Raw genomic sequence first — 21261 nt, forward strand, 5'->3', positions numbered from 1 at the left:
TGATAATTTTATTATCATACTTCAGAGCATGGTCTAAAAACCATTTATTCAGTTAAATTTACTGTTCAGTTTTGCATTTTTCTCTAAATGTGTGGTAATTAAAATATATGCATTGTAATTTGCTATAAGTTTGTATTTTTACTTCAATCATAGTTTGAATTGCAAATTTCATATATATTTCCATAAAAAAATCAATATAAGTTTGATTTAAAAAATAGCTGTAGTAATTACAGATCGAACACTAAATTCATACACATATCAACGTTTTCATGTTTCCCTTTTGTCTACTGAAATAATTATAATTATAGTATAGACGTAGACCCTTACGTACGAGTTATTTTTTTTTAATTTCTTTAAAAATATGAATTATAATGCTTTTAAAATTCTGCTTTGAAACATTGATTTTATAAAATGGTTTGCTTATATAGGATTGTCACGATCTGGGCAATTTATTTAAAGTAGTATTAAAATATATATGTTTTAAAATATTCGTATCTACCAAAATTTAAAAAAAATATATATGAGTGTAAAATGTTTTTGCTACTCTTTGATGTCTCAGAACACTTTTTAATTTTTTTCCAGGTAATAGCAATTCAATTATAAGCTTTTTAAATTATCAAACAAAGCTACGCAAAATGTCAATTTCATAAATTAATACATATAAATATTAAAAGCATTGAAAATATGTCACAATTTACAGTTTTTATTTATTCTCTTAATAAAAAATATTACATAAATAACACTATGAAATAAGTAATATTTTCGCATAAATAAATCTATGATATAACTTTCTCAAGTTTTACATAAATAACAATGTGATATAACTAATGTTTTTACACAAATGACACTATGATATAACAAATGTTTTCATAAGTAATACTTCAATAAAACATTGCTTTTACTTAAATAACATGATGATATAACAAATGTTTTTACATAAAAAGCACTGTGATATAACAAATGTTTTTACATAAAAAGCACTGTGATATAACTAATGTTTTCATTAGTAACGCTATTCTATTACAATGTATTTACTTAAATAACACTATGATATAACTAATGTTTTCATAAGTAATACTTTGGTAAAACATTGTTTTTACATAAATAACATAATGATATAACAAATGTTTTTACATAAAAAGCGCTATGATAAAACTAATGCTTATACATAAATAGCAATGCACATAAACTATGATGTTATGCTGAAACTTTCTTCACAACATGTTTTAAATATGAGAAACTTCAAGTGGTTCAGATAATTAATAATTATTTTTTATTATTCTATATAATAATAAAATATAAATATAGCACTGTCACTCACGAATAGTCTGGCAATCTTTTCTGAAATTTTTATTCGGTTTCAAAGCGAATGGAAGCATGTAAGAATTTCTTAACTACCAAAGTAGTATAAAATTTCAAAATTATGTAATAAGTTATACATGACGATGAAATATGACAATTTCTAGGAAAAATTGCAGAATAATTTTAAGTTCATATAACTTAATTCCATTGCTAATAGCTTAAATATCAAATACATTTAAAAATTTAATTTATAATTAAATAATTTACTAAAAGAAAGCCTTATTATTATCATTTTTTTTTAAAAAAAGAAGTTAACATTTCTAACTGTATACATGTAGTTTAATCTTATTCCTCAGCTTTGCAGATACAAAAAGCCTTTGAGTTAAATGAAAAAAATATGGGGCGGAATACTTTTAATGCATTTAAGATTTATAAAAAAAATATAAATTTAACTGTTTCAAAACTGTAAACCAATTATTTCTGAAAGATAGCGGCAGCAGTTTTTCTTGTTTTAATAACTGAAATATTATGATGATGAATTTAAAAGAAATTGTTGCACCTTTGTCCTTTTCATACATATAAATTGGTTTGTTCAGTTCTACCTTGTAGAAAATAACTGATAGTAAAGTTTATTTTATAAGAAATTGTATTCAGACTAACATTTATTTCCTTATTATAAAAATATACTCAATATAAAATATATTCATTAAATATATCATTTCTTCTATACTTCACATTTTTGAAAGAATAAAAAAGAACATTAAAAAATCATGCTTTTTTAAGGAATAAAGCTAAGAAAAAAACATTAGAAAATCGTGTTTTTTTAAGGAAAAAGTGAGACATATTATAAAATCTATTTTAAAAAAAATAAGTGTGTTTGGATGCATTATCATTTTCAACCAGCATATATTAATATGCTGGTTGAAAATTATAATGTTTGAACATTAGTGGAATAAACATTTATTTGTATCGGCACAGTAAAACAAAATGTATAAGTTATTAACAAATGAAATATTAAAATTGAAAGCAAATCAATACTCGGGAATATTTTTCTATAATATCCTAACAAAAAACTATATATTTATTACATATGTCTCATCAAAAAATGTCATAAATGTTAACAGTTAAAATTGGCATTTAATTAATTATGACACTATTGAACTCTAAATAAAAGTAATTTTCTTTATTTTAATAACCCTATCATTAATAGAACAAGTAATAATAGCAATAAACTAATGAAATTGAAAGAAATAATAATTTTCTATCGCTTAAATAGACATTTCATTAATAGATTTAGCAAATATATCAGTATATTATTGAATTCTAAATAAGAGTAATTTTCATTCCTGTAAATAGATATAATTACTAGATTTTGTAACTATGTATGTAAGTTATTGAAATCTAAATAAACCCATCAATGATAGCCTATACCTGTCAATTACCTATTTTAGTTTCATAATGTTTTTTTTAATAAAAAAAATGAGTTACAACAATAAGTTAAGCTAATAAATCTTTAAAAGATAGACTCAATGAGTTGAATGGTCAATAATATATAGCACTACAATATCAGAAAGTATAACGTAAATAGAATTGGATCTACCACTAACGAAAACCTTTCTGTTATCAAACATTTGCTTATTTTAATTCATATAGTTTTATTAGCATAGAAATGAATTAAAGTATAAGTTAAATAAGCCTTTAAATTATAGGTTCGATAATTTAAATGATTGATCATTTATAGAACTAAAATATCAGAAAATATAACGTTAATAGGATTAGATCTTCCACTAACAAAAGCCTTTCTGGTTATCAAACATTTGCTAATTTAAATTCATATAGTTTTATTAATCGAAAAATGAGTTGGACTATAAATTAAACAAATAAATCTTGAAATGATAGGTTCAATAATTTAAATGATCTATCATTTGTAAAACTACAATAACAGAAAATTGGATCTACTATCAACGGAAGCCAAATAACATCATATTTTTAATTCATTATGTTTTTTCTTAGAAAATTCCGTAACAACCTAAATTAAACTAATAATTATATAGGTTATAGATTCAGTGATCTAAATTATTTATCTTTAACAGAATTTGTAACACTATCATAAGTAGAGACAATCATGTTATATGAAATTGCCAAACAGCATATTATAACAGTTTATTTCATAAAAAAATAGGTAAAAATATAAATTGAACAAATAATCATTATAATAATAAGTTCAAGCTCAATAAAAAAACAAAAAATCTTTATTGAAAGGAAAAATTAGGAAATAGGAACAAATATCAATTAAAAATTACTTCAAAAATAAATATGTAAATCAACATAAATTACCATCATTATTATTCGATGAAGTCAAAATAAATTTGTACAGTTTAATCAAATAAAAATAAGAAAAAAAATTGCAATTGAAATTCATAACAATTCAAGAAAAGTAAAAAAATGATGCAATTTGAAACATTATATTACATAAAGAATGAATACATAACTATATGTTAAATTTATGTGTCACCCTTTTTAATAATGAAAAACATCAATACCAAGTGAAACATAACTAAGAGATACATGTAAACTGGCTAAAAACAATGAAAAAATGCTTAGTTCAATTCAAATGAAAATAGGATTAGGAAGCATAAATATAAATCAAAATACAATTTTTACTTCAAAAATTACTCTTGATACACCTTTTAAAATAATAACTCAAATACAATTTCATGCAACAAACATAAATGTGTAAAATCACTTACAATACTTCTGCAACCACATCCCATATACCCAATATCTTCCAGGAATGTTTAGTATAAAAATAAAGTTTGCAATGGCGGGTTTAATCGTAGCTTTTTAAAACAAAACTTCAACCACTAATGTGCGAAGAATTATATATATCTATTTTAAGTACCATTTAATGGAAACAATAAGAAAAACAAACATCAGTTAAGCCTTTCTGCGTTTTTATGAATGGGATTCGTAATCATCCATCAAAACTTATCACGAAACTCATTATCTAAATTTGATTTAATGTTTTCTAGAAAAAAATAAATGAATTAACACTTTACGACTTTCTCTTTTTTCTTTTTTAACAACGTATTTGTTGAACAAAAATTTATCTTTTAAGATAAGTCATTTTAACTTAACTGCTTTTACATCGTAAACATTAACGGCTAACTCAGTTAAGCCTAGCCCGTCTAAATTCTGAAGAAATGACTGACGACGGAAGATAAAAATCTTACAACCGCTTAGTGATAAGGAGATTGAAAAATACATTTGCTGCCGCTACATGAATCGAAAACTCAAAATATTAGCTTTTTTATACATGAAATTCTTGAATAATTAACTGTAAGGCAACATAGGATTAAAAATATTTATTTGTTTTTCTTTAAATTATTGACAACTGAATCTTTATGTCCGAAACGATTATAATTTTGAAGCAAAAAACAACAACATTACTGTATCCAATGACAGTTACAGAAAAAAGTTGAAAATAGTATAAAAATTGATGTGGATATTCAATGAATAAAATAACAACTAACACACATAATCCCAGTATGAATTTCAATTATTCTAATAAATTTTTTATAACAAAAATCGTTACATTTTGTTCATAAATTAATTTTTATGCGATTAAAAATATCAAAATAACAAATAACATATCAAAAATATTTATACTAAAACTTTCGTTTTAGATAATATTAAAGAGCATTTAATTTTTGCTTTAAAAATTGAAACGAAAACATAATAATAAATAATATAGCAAAAATCATTATTTAACTAAAAGCAATTTTTTATGTAATGCATAACATTTATTCTTTGCTTTCGAAATTTAAACCTAACTCGTTAGCGCCAAGCGTTCTCGTATGTTGACAGTTATGACAGTTTCTATCAAAAGGGGGAAAATACCACAATTATTTTATTATTAGTTTTTATTTTGAAGAAACAAACCTTTACATCGACAGCAAATGTATCAGAAATATAAATAGATAAATTATTTATAGTAGTATACTAACTTTGATCAGAAATCATGAATGCGAATCTTTACTAAATTTAAGTGATGGCTAATGTAGGAAAGCATTTTATTTAAACATCAGTGTGCTAACAATTATTTCATATGATAGTATCTTTCGCATCATTGCTTCACAAAAATATTGCTATTCATGACTTAAATTATCCATAATATCATAACTATTTACTTCAAAACATGAAATAAAATTTTTAAAAGTGTCATTTATGGCAAATTTTGAAATAGTATCTGTGGGAGGGGACATTCCTTTACCTAAAACCCAAGAATTCAAAATACATATTTACCCGAGTCTCTTCAACATCATTTGTATATTTAGTTAAAACTTTATTGCAATTAAAATTCAAATGAATTTCAGCTATGTCAAAACTTTCCAGAATTAAGCATTAAGCAACTCTGATTAAGCTTTTAGTACTAAAACAAATGCCGACAAATAAAAATCATTTGTGCGAAAAAAGTATGGTCAAAACGAGGAGAAAATGATTAAATTTACCGCATCCCTGGCACTATGGGAACACCAAAAAGCCCGGAAAGCACTTTATTAATAATTTTGGTTATATTAATCATAAAATATAGTGTTATAATATGTAAAAAAAATTAATAAACATGACTAAATTTTGTAATTTTATCGTGATATCTTAGAGTTTGATATAAAAACTATTTATTCGGTTAAATTTACTTTTCTTTTCTTACAAAATATATTGTAATAAGAAATATAATTTCAAAATTTCCGGTAAATCGTCACCGTATGAATCGAAAAATTAATATATGAATGGTTTATAAATACAGATATTTTGGCTTTATTACCGAAATTATGGAATTTTCTTACCAAAAATATCATAACTATACAGCACGTTAATTTTAAGAGAAATTTTCTTTCCTGTTTATACATCATTTGTACTATGGCATGTTTTACATACCCGTATAAAATATTGCTATTTTCCTTCAATCTGCAATTTTTTCATTTGCCTTTAAGAATGTAGCAAAATTTTCATTTTAGCATTTGAATTTTTACCGCTACAAACAAAAACATTATCTGAATGAGCAATTGTTTGGTAGCCAGGGAAATGTCTAATTAATTCTAGCTCATAAAACAGTTAGTTCCCAGCATTATAGTCTTAGGAAGTTTCTTTTTTCTCACGAAAAGATAAATGGCAAAAACAGAATTACTTCATTATCAGCGTTTATATAAAATGAATGAAACAGTCCTACGCACCGTAATGCATTAATGTATTTATGATTCGAACTGTAACCTCTTTGTGAAAATAAATAGTTTAAATTATTTTCTTAAGATCAGCTAACAGAATCTTAACTTTTTCTTATAATTCATTGTCTCTAATTTTGTCAAGCTTATAAACTAATTTGTGCCTAGCGTCTTCTTAAAAGACTGTAAAAAAATTGACAAATTTCTCATTATTCGTATTTATTTTGCATAAACAAAGTAGTTCCATCAACGACAATATATTAATAATATAAATATTTATATTTGACTCTGTAATCATGAAAGTTGTAATTCCAAGTCTTCCATTTTTTTAAATTCGTCATTTTCGGTTATTTTTTGTTAACGAACTTAAAATTTTCGGTTTTTGAGATACATTAAATTAAATTTTTCTGAAAAACCTCTCACTGAGAATGAGGTACTCAGGGTTCCGAAAGGTCGGCCAAAAATAAGGGTAGTAAACTAATAATCAAAATACTTTCTAAGTTTGAAACTACCTAAATTTACATAAATTTCTTGGCTCGCTTATCAGATTTATTTTTATATGTAAAGATTTTCTGAACTATTGTGGTGGTCTGGTACATATTTGAATAAATTTTAAAAAGCAAGAAACATCTTTTAGGATGCAGATTTTGTTATGACTTTAAACTATTTGGCTGACGTTCGGAAGACCTGGAAACTTTAATAACAGCCACCTAATCTCTCAAAAACACATAAAATTAAAAGAAAAACATTCAGGCATGCTTGGTTTTTATACAGCTTTTAAATTGCATGAAATATACAAAATGGTAACTGAGATTTTGGAAAAAAGCATTAAATTTGGATGAAGTGATAATTTTATTTATAGGAATTTCTTCGTTGAAGAGCCTGTCCAACATTGAAACTTAACATATTTCATGTTTACGAACGCTTTATTTTTTTAGTGTGCCTTTTCATATATCAGCTAAGCACTTTTAACAAGTAACCAAATGCTTTTAAAAACAAACCTGTTTTTGAAATAATCGAATTCTAGTTCTTGCTAATGGCTTTAAAGGTTTATAAGCCTCAATTGAGCTCACAAGCCTGCAAATGTATATTGTATCAATAAAACCAATAAGAAAGTAAAAAGTAATAGTTTTAAATATTAGGAATTATTTTCTGATAAAAAAGAGTGATTTTTAATCCCTTTGAGTTCGCTGAAAAAGAAATATGTTGAAGTAGTATTTTCAATGATTTTATTTTTTCAAAATAATTATAAACTAAATGTGTCTTAGTTTAAATTTTGAATAACTTTTTACTCTACTTTTTTTTCCTCCAAATTTTATACGAGCTATAAATGGTGCTTTTAAGAAAACACATTCGATTTCATTTTGCATTACTCATTTTATTAGGATTTATTTCTATTTAAATTTAATACACTTTTAGACAAATTCTGTAAGAATAGTCTATGTACACTCTAATACAAAATGTTAGAAATTATAAGATGAATAGAAATTCAAAATAAAACCTCAGGCCTGATTTATTTTAAACTCTAAATCAAATAATATTATTTTTCAAATGCAATTATGTTTTCTAAAAATGAGGAGTATTGTAAAAAGAATGCCGAACCATGCAAATATGTAATGCCGAATGCGAATATGTAAGACATAGCAAGTATAGCTTTTTTTTTAAAAAATAATAATAATTAAAAAACAAAATTTCAAAATGAATTATTTTCAAGCTCTTAGTGGCTCACCAACATAATCAAAATGATAGCAAATTTTATATCATGAAATGTACTATTTCTTTTTAGAAAGTTATAAAATGTATTTCTTCACAATGATTTGACAACATAGTAAGCATTTTACTTAAACAACAGACATAAGACTTGACTTGACAACACCTTACTTAAATTTATGTGACTGCTAATTGAATTAGTTTTTCATTGATGTTAATGGCGAGTTTATTATTATTTGAATGATTTTGACGGACTGCTGGAAGACCTGCTATCTATTTCAAATTCTAGTCAAATAGTTTTTTTTTTTCATGGACAATAATGTTAAATTAATAGTGTTGTAAAAAGATTATAGAATAAAAATGTATGAATAAAATATTGTAAGCATAACTAGATTGAAACAATATTTTCTTTAAAAAAATACAGTATTGTTATTTTATTATCAATATTTCAAAATAATTAGAAAGCAAAGCTTTAAGCCGTATTTGAGCTAAATTGTATTCTAATCACATAATATTCTATTCATAGGCATATATACAATTGTTATATAAGTATTTTGAACTCAATATGGAGTAAAAAAACGAAACAAAAAAATTATCTGCATAAGCATTCTAACAATAGCAGTTAGTTATAAATTGTTTTTCTGATAAGAATACAAATTTATCATGCTCGATTTTTTTTCTTTTGATAAAACAAAACATTAGAAAATTTAATTAAAATTAAAAAAACTGCATCTAAAGCATTATTGAAGTGATAATGAAAATTTTGACTCCACGCCAACCAAATATACATCATAAATCTTCTGTAGTTTAAACGCACGAAAAACTCACATTAGTAGAAATGCCTTTTGAGTGGGCGCGTCTTGAAGGATGGTTCATAACTGTCAATCAAATATCGAGCCTCGCCTACTATTGATAACCACGCCTTCTCGTCTTCCTCTGCCTCCTGGTGGTTTTCTCCAAAAACCATAGTATCGATCGTTGCCGATAGGTGGCACTAGGAAAATGTTGCAGATTAAGCCTGCATCTGTGTCTAAATATATTTTGCAGTAGGAAATAACAATGCATTTTACAGGTCAAAAAAATTATAAAATTAGGTGAAATAAAAATTATTGTTTATCTCAAAATATTCATATCACCTCCAAATAATATGAGACACAATTATATTTCCCTCATTTTTCGTTTTCAAACAACACCACCGCTTACGGGGAATCGTATTTGAGATAATAAAATAACTCATAAAACTTTATTTCAAAGCCTGAAAAAGTATAACAAAGAAAAATAACTACATCAAAATTTTTCTGAATAGCTTTTTTTGAATATTTTCTACTTTAAAGATGAATTTATGTGAACATTGTTTTTGTTTTATTTCAACATGCCGGGATTAGGTCACGTGGCAAAGATTTCAGCGGAAAATTCAAATATGGTATTGTCGTTTTATTAAGTAGCTAACTGCCTTTCGCTTTTTTATGAAGTCTCAATAATTATTGTTTTCAATCACTTATTTAGTTTACAAAACTCTTTTTTGCCCCTTCTGAGCTGTTATAATTTTTCAGAGGATTTTATTGTATGCAAGTACTTGAAAACCAATTTGTTGAAATCTATAAGCTAGAAAAGAAAAAAATTAATCATATAGAGTTGCACTTTCAAATTTTTGAGTTTTTTCGGGAATTATTTTTCCAACAGCTGTGGACTAAAGCAGAAATTTTCAAAACAATCAGAATTCTTTCAAAACTTTAATAAAAGCTAAGCACATGATCATTTTCTATCAGAACTTCTTTTTGGATAATTCTTCGTAATTCACTTTTCACTTGTTTAAATTAAAGTGTGGATAAATTTGTCTTAATTTATATGATTGTATTAATATATTACCATTTCTACGAAAAATATTTTCTACGACTATAGAACTTCTGTACTAGTTGAAGGAGATAAGAATGAGATCAATTAATAATCTATTCGATTTTCTAATGCTTATTATTTTTATGAATATACCTAATTATACTTAAGCAATTAACAATTTAAAGCTCTTATTGAGTGAAATATATATATATATATATATATATATATATATATATATATATATATATATATATATATATGAATGCACCGTCTCTCTCACTCAGATAAAAATATTTGATTTGTTGTTTTACTTCCCCATTAACGACTGATATTTATGTAGCAATAACGTGAAGAGTTATTATAAAAAGAGAGGTAGTTCATTAATATTAAAATTGAATGGGGACTTTCTTAAGTAATCTACACAACTTCTGGTCCTGTTTTTAAAAATATTAAAGTTCCATGATTATAGATTAAAATTATAAGATTCATATTACCTATATACCACGGTGGACAGACATCTTTTGTTTTCCCAAGATAAAAACTAAAAATAAAACAATTACGCTAATTATTTTTTGTTTAAAGAACATAAATATTGATCGGTATTGAATTAAAGTAAATACGAAGGTCTTGGGTCTTTTAAATTACTAAGGAAATAATTTCGTTATTTTAAGTTACTGGGAAAATTATATACCATTAATGCCAAACTAGCACCCAAAATATATAAACAGGTAGTAAAATAATAGGTAACCCATTAAAGCCACAAAAAAGTGGATCATCCATCATGTTTGTTTTGATAATTGTGGTAGGATTTTAACCCCTTAACGAGCAGATTTTTTGAAAAAAGCCGGCAAAGTGTGTTTTTTTTAATGTAAAAAACACACTTTAGAACACAGAAAAAACACATTTTCAATTCACGATTATATTCGAGTGTGAAAAATTATAGCAGCATAACATACAACGCCGCTCGAATTATCTCGAATGCAGCCTGTTTAGCTCGATCGAATTAACTCGAGCGCACAAGTTAAGAGATCAGCAGTCTGTGTGGTGGTTGTTATAAAGTTGGAAGCCTTGCTATTGTAAATTATATATATAGGTTTAAATTAAGATTTTCTGTAGGAGGTTAAGCAATTTAAGATTTAACTTTAAAAATTAAGATTTGTACTCTGAGGTATAAATGTTATTAATATTAAGAAATTTTTCTCGAAAACCATGCAATTTGGCACCTATGCACATAAATATATATTTCGAGAGCTATGTTGGCATTAATGTTAAAGCGTATATATTAAAGTATAAGATACGTTATAAAGTATAAGTTCCTACGAATCAGAAATTACAGGGCTACCAATTTTCTACGCTTTTTGGAAAAATTTATTCTAGTGGTAGCTAAGCTTATATTTCAATGTATGATTCTTTGCCTTGTAAATATGATTTGAATTCATTTTCCACACCACTATATGTAAAAGATTCGCAAACTCATCTAAAATGTCACTTAGTCCTGGCTCTCTCGTGATGGGGCTCTTAAAATTATTGTAAAATTGCAAAAAACTCTGAAAGTTTTAGTTTTGAATTGTCTACCACTCTATGAAATATTCTGGAAGAAGCGTAGGCGTTGGCAGTCCTATAGAAGTTATTCAAAAAAAATTAATAGCTTTTACTGTTAACAGAAAATATTGGATTTCTTGCAATGCAAAGAAAAAAATTCTTTTTTATAGTTTTGTCATATGAAAGCTATTCAAGACCGATTAACGTATTACAAATTCTATTGAATCTGATATCAGTATTAACGTGGCATTTTACGTCGACTTGAAATATTCGAGATTTCAGTGGTATCTAATAAATTGATACTATATTTAATAGTGATTGTATTTTGTCGTATGCACTTTGCGTACATCTGTACCAATATGAAGTTGATAAAAGAAGCGGAAATGTGGTTAAAAGTAGCAGCTAAATTACTTCGCTATATTTCACATTTCTAAGAGGGTTAACACATTACCACAACATAAATGAATACTTCCAGAAAAATTTAAAAATAGTAGAAAACAATCAGTAGTAGCTAAATTATTAAAAGTAGCAGCTAAATTACTTCGCTATTTTTCACGTTTCTAAGAGGGTTAACACATTACCACAACATAAATGAATACTTCCAGAAAAATTTAAAAATAGTGGAAAACAATCAGTAGTAGCTAAATTATTAAAAGTAGCAGCTAAATTACTTCGCTATTTTTCACGTTTCTAAGAGGGTTAACACATTACCACAACATAAATGAATACTTCCAGAAAAATTTAAAAATAGTAGAAAAAGATCAGTAGCAGCTAAATTACTAAAAGTAGCAGCTAAATTACTTCGTTATTTTTCACGTTTCTAAGAGGGTTAACACATTACCACAACATATATGAATACTACCAAAAAAATTTAAGAATAGTAGAAAAAGATCCAGAAAAATAAATATATATATATATATTTTTTAACTACTATCGACCAAAAATATTTGAAAATTAAATTCTCTGTATAACAGCTGCCCAACTGTATTCCTAAAATTGAATGGAAATTAAGGACTTAAAAATTTACTATAATACCATGAAACAGTTGTCACCACGTTTTTAATTTTTTCAGACAGTTATCACGCATGTCTCAAGTTTTATTGAAAGATTTTCTTTGAAGATTTAAAGTGGTTATTAATTTATGTGGTTATTATTATAAAATTAATTGTTAAAATTAGTTATTGAAATAAACTTAATTGTTTTCATCTACCACTTTAAGTATTCTATCGAGGACTTTATAACATCGATGTTAATATTTATGTAAGAAATTCAAATACTATGCAGCTATACTAAAATGTTTCTCACGCAGCTGAAAAAATTAAAAAGTGGTAGTAATATTTATCTAATTTTTTTTTATATTATCATGTTTATAGCTGACAGAATATTTTATTTTTCTAAGTAAATATGTAAAGATTCGAAAATGGCATATGTGAAAATTTATTTCGATACTGGAAACGAATCTTAGAAACTTGTCAGCTTCTTGATACCAGTTATTGATACCAGATATCCCCAAAATTGATACCAGTTATAAATTTTTTCCTGGTGCGTACGAAACCTAACAAAATTATATAGTGTAAATTCAAACACTATGCTAGTTTATATAGCGTCGTTTCAAATATGGAATTCCTCAAAGTATTTTAACCTTTTGCACTCTAGGTTCCTTCAACGATTAAAAAAAAACGGACACAACCACTTGTAATTTTCAGGACAAAACTCGATGTTTGCAAACTTTCCACACAATATCCGGTTATCCAATGTCGATCATAAATTCCTTTTAAAGAAATAATGTTACCATTTTTTTTTTTTTTTTTCAAATTTTCAAAAAGCACTGTCACAATTTATTAGAATAGATAGCATACATGATGATTTCAAAAGAAATTTTTTTTTGCTGTTTGAGGCAGCTTAAAGGAACTAGAAATAATATTTACAATCACTTCTATAGTTTTACAAAATTTCATGTGTAATTAATATTTTTTTAAAAAATTTCAGGGCCATTTTTAACAATTATGTTGATAGTAACCTATAGAAATGCAAACTTGAAAACTAATACCTTGAAAATTTGAAAATTGATGGCAAATATTTTGCAAGATAGAATTTAATGTTTCCAAGTTGAAAAAATACTTATAATTACTTCTATAATTTCGCAGTTTTTCCATACATAATTACAGAAAATAAATCATTATTAAAATTTCAGCTTTTTACTATAATTAAATCATTTAATTGAGAAAAAATGTAATACAAAATTCTGCCAAATACTTACAACAAATTTTCTTGGTTAAAATAATTTCAATTTTTTTTCTTTTCTTTAAAAAAGCTAGATTTTTGATAAGTTTTCCGGAGAATTTGAAGACATTTTTACCTTTTCCTCTTGTGAAACAATGGACACAAAGAATGCTTATTGATTACAACAGGTGGGCTCTCTTTACATTCTATAGTTAGTTGCGTATTAAATCAATAGATGGCGCAAAAGTCTCCATAACTTATGCTTAGTAGATCTTACCTTAGATTATTTGTGCTTTCTATATACGTTTCAAATTTATTAAATAAAAAACAATGCATTGAAAGATACAATTTTAACAAATAAGCATAAGTTTTGCTTATTTATTGGCGGAAATCGTGATTTTAACCTTAATTTAATATTGACATTTATTTTTGAGGAATTCGTTCTTACAAGACTCGAATTATATAAAAATACCACATTCAACCGAACTGAGTGCAAAGATTTAAATTTAATCCAAAGAAGATTACATTCTCCATTGAATTGCAAGAAAAGTAAAAATTCTGAAATCAAGTGTAACATATATATTGGCTTGACTGAACAAAACGGAAATCATTTATACAAAAAAAAAAAAAAAAAGAAAAAGAAAAAAAACATTAGAATGAAAATGCATCAGTCATTAAATGCTTTAGCAACGTAAATATTTCTTTTTGATATTGTTTGTGAATAGTCTTGAAAATAAAAATGCTGCATACTCAATTGATTGATGGTCGAAACGCTGATATTGATGTCATTAGAAAAAAAAAGAAAAAAAAGCTGCTTTCCAGAGTTTAGCTTTTCAATGCTTTAAGAAACGACCCTAAATATAGTCCTTGAAAATTCAGTAGCTTTCTTCAGATTAGAATAATTCTTTTACCACAAATTTTGCATCAAAATATTAAAACTATCTTTTAGAGATATCTAAAAAATTGAACAAATTTATAGCAACAACAAGTAAAATTAATGTTTTAAAGCAATCGTGTGATTGCTCATAATTTAGTTGGCAATCATATATACCATAATATAGATTTGAAAATTAATAGTGTATTTAATAGCGTAAATTAATAGTATTATTTTTCCAGACATCATTAAGAATCGAATAATAATAAAGTTTCAACTTGACTTCATCAGATTTTTGCTATATCTTTTAATTTATACGCATAGCTGCTAACTTTTTAAAGGATGACCTCAGTCCGGAAAATTTCGAAAGGGGTGATAAATGTTTAATGAATTTATCATAAATTTATATAGGCCATTCTGGGAATTTATTTGGTCATTTGTGACACAGGTATTTAATTTACAAATTGTTTTGACTGATAAAAATTAGTTTTTAGGTTTTTCTGAAATTTGGCTACCCTGTTGACGCTTTTAAAGATATATAGTCCAGGTATTAGCAAAAGTTTTGGTGTAGCACTTGGTTTAAGAAACTTCCTATACAGTTATTTCAATCACCAACACCATTAAATGTATACTGAAATATGCATAAAAGATGTGTAAATACCATTACAAATGGAGGATAAAAACGAATTCTTTATCACTGTCCTTACATATGACTCATCTGAATTTTTCGGAGGATTTAATTTTTATTATTTCATATGGTAGCAAAATAATATACATTTGCTCTTAATTCTTATTTGAATAAATGTGATTCAAAATTATTTTGACTGCCATAACGTTTGAATGATTGGTACATTGAAATGTGTTTATAAAATAAATTATGGACTTTCAGAAATATATTTTTAAGTAGTGGAAGTTCATTTTTTACGAAATAAAAACGATAGTACAAAATTTAACAACACATGTAAAAGAATTATTCAACTTCATCTCTTTAAATCTGTATAAAAAATTAACACTCGTAATATAACACCTTTTACTTTCTACACAGATAGAAAAGAAAGAAGAAAATACATTTGACCTGTTTTCCTAAAATGATTATCATCATTTGTGACATCGTGACCTTTTGTTCTGATACACAGATATAAAAGAAAGAATCATTCAATAATTCTCCAGGAAAATTTTTATCACGCACACACACGCGCGCACACACACACACACACACACACACACACACACACACACACACATATATATATATATATATATATATATATATATATATATATATATATATATATATATATATATATATATATATATATATATATATATATATATATATATATATATATATATATTCAAACACTTAAATGGTTCTGAAAAATGTAATATTTCTGTCATAATGACTTTTACATCCGATACACATTTATAACAAAAAATTCTTTACTAATTCTCCTGAAAAATGTGGCATGGTAACTTTAATTCCAATACTCGGATATATTAATCCGTTTTATCCCAACTTTTTATATTGAAGTGATGCAAAAAATTGTTTGAGGAAAAAAGTGGCGTATTATATGATACAGGGATGCCACAGAAGACTAAAAATGTAAATAGTGGTAGAAACTCAATTCATTTATATTTACTTATTAACTCTTTGATTCTTCTATCGTACCAACCATTCTCTATGAGTTACATTTCAAATTATTTATATTTAAACCAAATCGTTCTTTGCATTTCCACCGAGACGGCCGGGTCACTATGCTAACAGAGGAATACTAATTATGTATATAATTTGCTAATAACCTTGAAAGTAATTTCAATTACTTTTATTATTATTATCTTCATTTAGTGTATATATTATTCTAAATTTGTTCTGATGACTATTAGTAGCTATTTTACTAAACTTAATTACTAATTTTTGTGCTTGTCCTTATGTGCTTTATTTTTTACATAATTTCTAACTTTACAATGGAATTTTCTCCAATTTTTCTTTGCACATATTATAATTGTTTCCAATTTACGACTAATTAATTTAAGACTATAAAAGTTCGATGAATCAGCTAGTGGCGCTTCGCACCAAACAGCGGGATGTAACACATTCCCTGCATCTTTGCATTATCTTTCAATAGTAAACTGAAGAAGAAAAAAAATCATAAAATGTTGCTAATTTTAATCTGTTTTTACGAAACTTCGAATTTAATTTATAATCTCTTTTTGTGTTTTTAGTGTCCGTTGCAACCCTGATGATATAAAACTAAGATGCTAAGTAAGTACTGTTAGCTAACATTTCATTCAAAAAAGTGGCGGCTTCTTATATTTCTAGATCTAGTCACAGATAGCTAAATCATTGATAAATTGTGGTGATAGACAATTCTAGCCAATAACAAAACTGAAACAATTGTCTTACAGCAATATATGTTTATGAAAGAATAATGTGTCCTATAAATTTGATGCTGGGCGCTAACAGGTTTATTTAGAAGACTGCAAAAATGATCTTTTTTTTTAAAAAAAAAAAGCTTTACAGAAACGGTAGCATTTTAGTTTTGCTCCACAGAAGTTGGAATCTAAACGAAATTATGCCTAAAGGCGGTTCTTTGAGCGGAACGTGTTGAAAGTCACGTGGCTTCACCGCAATTAAAAATATAGTCAAGGTCAAAAAGTTCAAAAGCGTGTAACTTTTTTTTTTCTTACCTCATCTCATTTTGCTGAAGTTCTTGAAAAAGAAATGATTCCCCAGAATATCTACTCTTTTGGTTCCCTAATGAAACCGACATTTAAGCCCTTTTTGAGCCCAAGAAAAAAAAAATTCAATTAATTTTTCCAAACCACGATGTAACGCATTGTCTCAAAAAATAGTCCATCGAAAAGATTAAAGATTCGAGAGAAGATTAGAATGAGATTAATCGCTTCGTTGTTGATTAATCGAATGAAGTACAGATTTTCAAAGAACATCCATCAAACCGAGCTATCTCGAAAAATCAAATTAAAAATTATCTTTAAAGGATACCTTACGAAATACCTTGTTACTTATTACATTTGAAATAATTTTGTTTCCTTCTTTTAGAGTGTTGCCAGCGATTAAAAAGTGCATACCACGTGACACGAAAGTGAAACAGTATTAGGCAAATGACCTTACAAGGTCAAAACATATAAAGCCTTCTAATTTTTCACTTAAGATACATTTTTAAATCTCGATGACACTTGAACGTTTGATTTATGTGAGTAATTTGGAATTGTAATTTACGTCTTACATGTTTAATTATATTTTATTTTTAAGAGAGGGCCAACCTATTTCGATAAAAATCTACAAGCATTTTGCCGGATATAACGACATTCTGGATACAGTGATATCGGGAACTGACTCCAAAAAAATTATAAATAGTTATGATATATAGGCATTTAATCAATCTTAAAACTTAATTGATTGAAGCATTGACGAAAATAACCTGTTTTATACAGTGAATGAAAATTATACCTATTATTAAAAGTATCGTAAATTGTGATGAAAAAATTATAAAAATTGGTACTGTTTGTAAGCCAGGATGATGTTTTTTTTTTTAAATTTAGAAATCATACTTCGTTTCTTAAACTTTATTAAATCTTTAATTCATTAAATTATATTTAAAATGCTTTTAAATGCTATGAAAGAAATAAGTTGCGTGTTAAAAAAAATCCATAGGTATTGAATTTTTATATGAAAGCAAAATTCATAGTTAATGCTCAAATTCCGAATTTTTTTTATTTTTAAAAAACTAGCTTGATTACTATTTCATCATTATTTAGAAGTTCTTAAGCAGGCATTCGAAACCATGTAATTAACATTTCTCCAAATATTCAAATATTTATCTGTCTAGCATATTTTATTGTACCTAGAGTAACTAAGCAGCATTTATTTATTTATCTTTCTATTACATAATTTGAACTCTTAATAAGTTAATTCATTTTCAAAATTCTCTTTACCGGTTGTGGTGAAGATTTTCCCACAATAGAGATTGAGACCGAAAGATTTTCCAAGTTGTGGTGACCTTGCAAAACCTCATAAATCTTGACCGGTAAGAATCTTGGTTTTTGAAATTTAAAGAGACCATATATTACCCACTGTACACATACTTGCTGATATATAAGTTTTAAAATATTTTTGCCCATTCCTTGTCGATGAAAATTCAAGGCAATATTTTGTATAGTGGTATTTCATACAAGAGTAGCCGTAATCTGGAAAAAAGCTAGAAGATCGTGTGAAAACAAAATGTTTCAGCTAATTCCAATTATCCAAAAATTATATGTAAATTTAGAAAATATCTCTAGATGTTAAAAAACTCCACTCAAATTCTAAAATTTAAATGATATTGAAGCAAAGTATTTTAAAGTAAATTCATGAATCATTTGTCATCAAATTTTTTTATTAATTAATTTATTTATTTTTATTTGTTTATTTATTTTGAAAAAAATATCTATGAAATAGGTATACAAAAATATTTTGCACTAATTCTTAGATTAATTATGCCATACAATATTAAACAATTAAAATTATAGCCTATCGGAACTTTGATCTCTTTTTTGCACAACTTTTTAAATATTGGGATCAATTATCACGTTTCTTATTTTTTTCCTTTGAAAAATATCAAGTTTTTACCATGTGAACCTGCGCATGTTAATAATACGAAATATGAGTTTTCACAATAACGAACTGAAGTTAAATGCTTGAATTCAATAAGGGAAACATAAAATCTCACAATACTCGTTCTTTTAAATAAAAGCAAAATTAAAAATAGTTGTCAATATAAAGGAAATCAATTTTGATGAACAATTTGATGATAATATAAAATTAAAAATATGCTGATAATATTTTCAGTCAGATATAAATTGTCATTAAATATTTATTTACGTTCATTTAAATGTAAAAAAAGTAGTTTAAATATAAGAAAATACTTAAAATTTCATTTTATGTAATGCTAATTGTTACTTTTAATAATTCTTTTGGATGTTAATTTTTACTTCGAAATCAAAAATGAAGAAGCTAATTTTTCGTCAAATTTTCAGAGTTTAAAAACTTTTTAGCCGTTTAAAATAATGCTTGTCTAGTAATAAATTATGAAGCAGCTTATTTAAATGTTCTCTGTTAAACATTTTTAATCTAGCAAAAGAACAAGACCAACGGCAAATTACATTACGGCATTTGTACAATTCTTTTAACCAGACCCCTTTTAAAGTTACTTATATCTTATAATTAATTGCATTAATTTAAAAAAAAAAATTCTTATTGCTTTACACTTTTAAACAACTGTTTGTTTAGTTTACTTCAAATTCCATGTAAGTTTCAGAAATTTTTAATAGATGGCGCTTGCACTCCTTTCCAAAACATCTGTAGCGTCCTTGAGTAAAACATATAAAAATGTTATGTAATATATTATGCAAGCAAAACTTCGAATAATTAATGTTTACAGAAACCCAGAAGGTTCATTAACACTTGCAAAGAGTTTTAATAGGGTAATTATAATTTGCATTTTCTTCAAGAATTTTAGAAAGTTCTGTATTGCCTGTATGGCATATTAGGCTTATGCGTGTTTATTTGACCTCATAGTTCAACTTTGATTTAATTTTACTTAAAATAAATATCCCTGAATAATCTCTGATCCTTTCATTGAAGTTAATTTAAAATATATTATGAGTGATTAAGTACTTTAGAGATAAAGAAATTTTAATCAATTTTATTTTGTTATTTTTTAATTTACTGTGTTTTTCTTTCATTCCGCATTTAATCTTTGATTTTCCATCAGTTAAGAGCTAGTAATTTACATGTCATTTGAATAATGATAAATTTATTCATGGAGAATATTACTAGATTCTAACAAGACACTAATTAGAGAGCTATAAACATAATAAAATATAGAAACAAACACGTCAATAGAAAAGCATGCAGGCAAAAATATTTATTTCATTTCATAAATTATATAAGTATTTCATAATTAATTTGATTTAGGAGTAATTTGCATTTAAAAATTTTTTTTTCTTTCTTACCGACCCTTCATTCCAAAGTTCAATTCCGAAATAGATCATTTTAAGATAACAATTTTGCATCATTACTAATAATAATTGTATTCCCAATAAGATATTTACATTAAAATTAATCAAAACATCAAGATTGTCGAATGATTGAAATTGTGAATTTGTGTATTGAGAGGGCATGAAACAAAAATATTTAAATTTTTAGGTTAATATTTAAAGTTTAAAAAAAAAGTTTATTATTGAAATATATTATTCAGTTTTGATCAATAATTTGCAGATTATAAGGAAATAATGATTATAATTTGAATCATAATTAAGTATTACGATTTGCGTGCTATTTGTACTTATTTTTGAAATAATCTTATTTCCCTTCAAATATTCTTTTAATGAAATTATTTTTGTTTTATAAATTTTTTATGACGAATACTTGAAAAGGATTACTTTATTTAAAATAAAATAAATTTCAAAAAGTAAGTATGTACAACTTTTATTTTTTTCGTTTTGTTTTATAACTACTTCTGCCAACTACTACTGCTATTAAATTTCATT

At 25.7% G+C, this 21261-nt stretch overlaps 2 long non-coding RNA genes across 13 annotated transcripts in view; one reads left to right on the plus strand and one right to left on the minus strand.

Annotated features, from left to right (window-relative positions):
* Window positions 1-21261, plus strand: part of LOC107447505 (uncharacterized) — a 290115-nt gene that overhangs the window by 126550 nt on the left and 142304 nt on the right. For 4 of the 8 annotated variants that reach the window (XR_001584536.4, XR_001584537.4, XR_015430901.1 and 1 more), the window contains exon 4: window positions 16933-16972. The exons of 2 other annotated variants lie outside the window; for them this stretch is intronic. This is a non-coding gene — a long non-coding RNA (uncharacterized LOC107447505). Of the gene's footprint in view, window positions 1-16932; window positions 16973-20045; window positions 20194-21261 lie in introns of those variants that run through there. 2 more of the 8 variants (XR_015430904.1, XR_015430903.1) reach the window with 2 other exon arrangements.
* The window catches only part of LOC107447506 (uncharacterized), a 92680-nt gene that overhangs the window by 22866 nt on the left and 48553 nt on the right, over window positions 1-21261 (minus strand). Inside the window, exon 2 of one of the 5 annotated variants that reach the window (XR_015430907.1) lies at window positions 10565-10611. The exons of 3 other annotated variants lie outside the window; for them this stretch is intronic. This is a non-coding gene — a long non-coding RNA (uncharacterized LOC107447506). Of the gene's footprint in view, window positions 1-4052; window positions 5581-10564; window positions 10612-21261 lie in introns of those variants that run through there. One more of the 5 variants, XR_001584540.4, reaches the window with a different exon arrangement.

The sequence above is a fragment of the Parasteatoda tepidariorum genome, chromosome 12 (assembly GCF_982258835.1).
Source record: "Parasteatoda tepidariorum strain Cologne lab strain chromosome 12, Ptep-v5.0, whole genome shotgun sequence".
Classification (NCBI taxonomy): domain Eukaryota; kingdom Metazoa; phylum Arthropoda; class Arachnida; order Araneae; family Theridiidae; genus Parasteatoda; species Parasteatoda tepidariorum.